The following is a 6000-nucleotide window of genomic DNA, read 5'->3' as shown; positions in this document are numbered from 1 at the left end:
TGCACCAAATGCTAAAGTTACTTGGGAAACATGGGGAGTTTGCTAGAATCAATTTAGAAATGACCCCTCTACTGATTCCAGGTCAAGAATTTTCATGTCTTTGTTGTCTGCAGCTATAGCTCCCCATAGAGGCAACCGTGCTTTGTCCCTTGATGCAGAATTCTTGCGGACCTGGGGGAGTTTTGGGTCCTTATGTTGGTACGGATGACATATTGGTATAGAGAGTACCCAGGTGCATCTATATTCGCTTCCTGATTTCTGCCAAATTGGGAAGCTATGTTTCTAACATCCTTAGATGAACCAGGGTATAAATAGAACTTTCTTGGACTTGCCTCTGATTTCAATCACGGTTGATGTTTTTGGAACTGCATGGCAGATTCCAAAGAACTGTCTAGCAAATAGATTTCTGGAGTAAAAGTCCTCTGTAAATGGGTAGCTGCCTCTGTTTTCAGTATTTGAGAGACGGGGTTTGGACCAGAGGGCAAAAGGACACTTGCCACTATGCACCAGTCTGCTCTCTTGGGCTTGGACTTTGAGGGGCTTTGACATCCTTGAGGAGTTTCCTGGGACAGGAGGGAAAGGTGGACACTGCCGTATGCAGTCTAACCAAGGCTAGACAGGGAAGCAATCCTGCAGGAGCCTGGCCAACCTCATGAGAATGGACCAGAGCCTGTGGGTCCCAAGGGCCAGCATACCTACTTGTTAGCTTTTAGTAACTCTGTTACAATTCCTCTCTTTTCTCTGAGGCTTCAGTAAAATCTTATAATTGTTACAACATAATCTCATCTGTGCTGTGGGGAATTACCGAAAGCGTTTATATCCATGCTTGGGACAGAAGAGTAAGGAGAAGAAGAATAATTTCAGGAGCCAGAATGATGGTATCAATGGAGACTGTTAAAATCCTCAAAAGGCAATGAATTCCAGGAACAATAGTTGGGGGGAGGGGGACCTGAGTTTTGCCACTTAAAATGAAGATTCTCTCCTTTCACTACCAACCTGGTTATTTTACCAAAGGATCCTGAGGTTTACTCATACCTTTCTCAAGATAACGATATGGGCTTGAAACCTTCAGAGCTGTCTCCTAATTCACATCTCCACTAACAATGGAGAAAGATCCATCATCATTAACAAGGCTTCCTTCTTTCTTTATCCTCTTGGTGCTTACACTAGTACAGCGTTGACACATCATTTTGTCTTTCTTGCTGGGTTCTCATTACTCAGGGGAATTCCTGGCACATAGTAGACACTCAATAAATATGTGATGAATGATGGAAGGAACAAACCAACACCTGAAGGAAAATCTTCCCTGGGTCATTATTTTAGGGCAAAACTTAGGACTGAGAGTCTGAAAAACACTATCTCCTCTTGAACCAGCTGTGTTGATTCAGAGAGCCAGAAAGGCTGCTTCTGTGAAATCTAGAATGGCTGTCATTAGTAGTAGGGGTCCCTAGGACAAGTGGTTAGGAGCGGTGGATTTTAGTGTAAGACTGAACTCCTGGCCTCACATCTTAGATCTGCCATTTGCTAATTGGAAAACAAGGCGAGTAGCTTTTGGTTTTAGTTGATGTCTAATTTCAAATTAAAACTTATTTGTCCATCTGTTTATCCATCCATCTGACATTTATTAAGTATTTGCCATGTGGCAGGTATGGTGAAAATAGAGATTCAAAGATGATTAAGAAGAAATCCTTACCTTCTAGCTGTCTGCCATCTAGTAGGGGTTGAAACTTCTATCCACGCTTATCCAGTCAGGTTTGTGGTAAATCACAGGATGGTTATTTGGAACTGGAGTGTTGTCATTGTTGCTCTATTTGTTTAATAATTGCTGTACGGTGTATGAAAGAATAGGTTTTACATGTGTGCTAGGCAATGGGAGGAGATGAACCGAATAAAAGACAGAAGATCTTGGCTCCAGTCCCGTCTTAGCGACCACTGACAAGACTCTCATCTTTTATGGCTCTGTTTCCTCTTTAGTAACATGAAGTGGGCAGAGACGTGATCTCTAAGCCTCTCCAAGCTCATACTCCGATCTTAGAAAATTTGTTCTCTAGTAGAGTAGTTACCATTGCTGGCCACCAGAGGTCAGTACTTGAAAAAGTAAACTGGCCACATTCCATTTTCCTGCCATCAAAGTACACGTTGAAGCAAAAGCAAAATTACTATTTTCTTACCTTGTTTTTGGAAGGAAGAAACATTCCCAAAGAAACAGTTTTTCTTTTGACATATTAGAGCCTCGATCTTGACATCCCTAAACTCCTTTTGCTGAACGCTCACTGCAGAGTTTACTAACAACCCTAGTGTGAGAGGTAGAATGAAAAGAAGATATAGACCTAGTTATTGAAGCATCTTTGGTTTCTGCACAGACCTAAATGCATTGCTGTCTGCGTGAAACGACGAAAGAGCAGTTGAGAATGATTCTTCTGTAGACCAGGCCCCTCTGCATATCCAGTGGTGGGCTTCCTCCTATCCAGTCATAGAGAATTAAAGGGAAAATAAGTTTTCAGATCAGCTCTTCTCTCATAGATGTGGGATGGGGAAGGCATCATGTTTTTCCTCTCCCTGAACTCCTGCCACCCTGAAAAATAGGAACGTCTTCTCTTTTATTGGCTTGAAATTGCCAGTGACTTATTTCTACCTTTCAATGACTCCTCCCAAGGGAGGGAGGGAGGAGGAGTATCTCTGACTGGTGAGGTGGCAAGAGTCTAGAACCCACTGGCTTTTGTGTCACCCTTGGGAGGGGGCTGTGTGTAAAGGGCTACTTGCAGGTGGCCGATCTTGGGTTCTATGCATTCACCTTGGGGTGAGCAGACCTCTGTCCTCTCTGAAGCTGAATGGATAAGTTTCTGATCTGCAGAGCAAATGCTCCCCAAGGTCTAGACCTAAAGGCAACTATTGAGAAGTTTGTTTCAACCTCATATCCAAGTTGTATTCTCTGATTTCGTGCTACCAGTAGGAAAAGCAGTCTTTTGGTCCATTTGTGACTCCTGAGTATATTTCTCAATTGGTTTAGCACTGTCAGAGGAGAGGAGCAGGATTAAATGGAGGCTCCTCTCAAATCCTATCAATGGAGGTGGGCTCGTATTGTCCCCTCACAACACTTATTACTTGTCTGTGACATGGTTGAGGTGGGGTTTAAGAGAGTAGGGGTCAGGATTGTCCCTGGGGACAGAGACCTGGGGAAAGAAGACATATACAGCCCTCCTCCGTTCATCATCATTTTATACAGTTGAAATCAAACTAAAATGGATAAAAAGGACAAATAGTAGAAAAGAAGTCATTAAAATACAACTTGAGGAATATGTAGGAGGAAGATGTTTCTTCTGCTTTGTCCAAGTCATGGTAGTGGTACAAAAGAGTTGGTATTAAAACCCAGGCCTTTTTGGGGACTAGCTAGTTGTCCTTTGTCCTGTTTACTGCTCCTATTTGCTCTTCTCCTATCATGTTAGCTCTTCACTGGCATAAGGAGGAAAACAAATATGAAGGATCCATAATAATTGCCCCAATGATAATAATTATATTCACTTATATAGAACTTTCTATCATTCATTCATTATTTATTTATTCATCCATTCACACATTTATCCCACCCATATTTATCGAGCATCTATTATGGGCCAGGCACTGTTTCCCCACCCTCATGGAACTGACGTGTATTGGAGAGTTGATGAAGTACTGTGGCAGGTGACGTCACTGCCTCTCCCATATTCCTTGGACCTCAGCCAATTCAGGGTGTTCTGGTAGATTTCCAACTGTCTTATTTGCATCTCTGCACCTGAGGTGTTTTTTCAGAACCTTGAAAAGCCGCTGTGCTGGAGCAACAGTGCACACCCAGAATGCTGGAGAAATAACGTCCTTGGGAGTACTTCTCCACCAACGACTCTTGAGAGTCGGTCTTTAAATGCTCCAGCTTCCTGACTTTGGGGTGAGCTCATTCTGGGGTGTGTGTTTTATCCCCTTTTCCCTAGCTTCCCTTTGGGAGAAGCTTCAGTCAGCTACTGTGGCAGTTTGCTTAGTAACACACACTTCTTACCTGCCCTGCCTTCCCTTAATCACTTCCTCACCACCCTGTTGCTATTTCCTGCACCTCCCAAATAAACCACTTCCACTCAGCTCCTTGGGTCAGGGTCTGCTTTTGGGGAAACCAGCTAAAACACTTGCTTTTCACATACATGATCTCATTTGGAACTTGAAAGGACCCTGTGAAGTTATGAACGTCGTGGTGCCTGCCCCTCACACCCTTTTGAAAAGAAAAAATCTCAGCCCACTAACGTCTCCTGCTGGTGAGCTTTTTGCCCAGGCAACCGTTTTACGCCAGGTCATCACAGTCCTGACTGACTAGACCAACAGAGGGCGCTGGCTGACTGCTCAGACTGGCACCTTGGCGAACAGGGGCTGCTAAGCAGTGAGACCCCCACGCTGGGGATTTAACCTGGGAAATGAAGAGAGAATGAGGCAGAGATTGAGCAATTGGAGCTGAAGCAGAAAAATGTCATGAAGTGCTGGGCCATGAGAGGACAGGAGAGATTGAAATTATGAGAAAGCAGAATCCATGAGGTAGAAGAGATTATAGAGGGTGAAGAAGCCAGTGGGTAGTATGAGAAGCCCATAGATGCAGAAAGAAGCATAAACATGAAGAGGAGTGGAATCAAGGTCATTGTCAGGGGTGGAAGTCAGGACCTGCCATGACCTCCACTGAGATCCTTGAGGACAATTGGAGCCATCCCGCTCCAAGTCTGGTCAAAGCAGGACTCCTGGTGTCCATTACTCCTGCTCTGAATTTGAAAAAACTCTACTTCAGATGACAGTTGTTACATTTTACTTTTAATCGAGGGTGTGAAACTAGGTACATCATGCCTTTTAGTGTTGAATCGGAATACAAAGGATTGCAAACTTTCATTAGAGCTGGAAGGGAAACCTAAGGCTCATTTAAGAACGAGTAGATTTCATCTCAAGGGTGGACCTTTGTTAATGGATGGTGGCCACCTGGAGACTTTGTTGAGAAGAATTCTGAGGCTGCCCCTGGGCACAGTGAGAAGGAATGCCGAGATCGATTAGTGATGCTTGGTATGGGTTCAGAGAAAGAAAGGCAGTTACATTATTTTCCACCAGGGATCTAATGTGGAAACAGACTTACAGGATTTAGGTGACTTGTCCAAAAGTCACACAAGGCTGGTTATTTTAATTGCTGGGACTAGATCTTACATCCGCTGACTTTCTACCCAGTTCTTCTTATGTCTTTCTGTTTCAGTTAAATTTGCCCTTTGAAGCTCTTTTGGGAAGCTAAGAATCCCTTCTCATAGGAAAAGCTGCTTCTTCTTTTACGAGAAATTATACGCACAGCACTTCTGAAGGTCATTTGGATTCATATTACACCTTTGCAGGTGAATTCTAAGGGAGTAGAGTTACCAGGCTTGGAAAATAAGAACACAAGGCATCCAATTAAATATTTGGGACATTCTTATATTAAACAATTAGTTGTTGTGCTGTCTGAAATTCAAATTTGATTGGACATCCTGAATTTAATCTGAATTTTATTTCTAAGTGGGAGTCAAGTGGGTAAGATCTTCTCGTATGTGCGTACCTTGATATATTCATGCATGTGTATCCTGGGTCCTGGCCATCTCACCTACCAACCACCGAATTATTACTTGCCAATAGTTTAACCAACTGGAATACCCTCAGGCAGCTGTGCTTCAATTTTAGTTTGGAATGTAGTCAGGCCTGGGTGTTCTCTGTGGAAAATCCTTGCAACTCCCTATCATTGTTTCAGAGTCATTTCAATAACAAGGACGTACTGCAGGGCTGAGACTGTTATCTGAAGCTGTGGTAGGGATAGATCACAAAGACTTTGCTTTTTCCTGTTTATTTCAGCCAAGGCAGCATTTCACAAGCAATCTTGTAAAAGATAGCACTTTTGTAATGCAAAAACATCTATGCAACCCCAGCGTTTACGATTTTTCTACGTCCAGCGCTTTCAGATCATTTCTTGGAATTCTGACT

This window comes from Diceros bicornis, chromosome 8, assembly GCF_020826845.1.
Source record: "Diceros bicornis minor isolate mBicDic1 chromosome 8, mDicBic1.mat.cur, whole genome shotgun sequence".
NCBI classification, from domain to species: Eukaryota; Metazoa; Chordata; class Mammalia; order Perissodactyla; family Rhinocerotidae; genus Diceros; species Diceros bicornis.
This window is presented reverse-complemented; position numbering follows the sequence as displayed.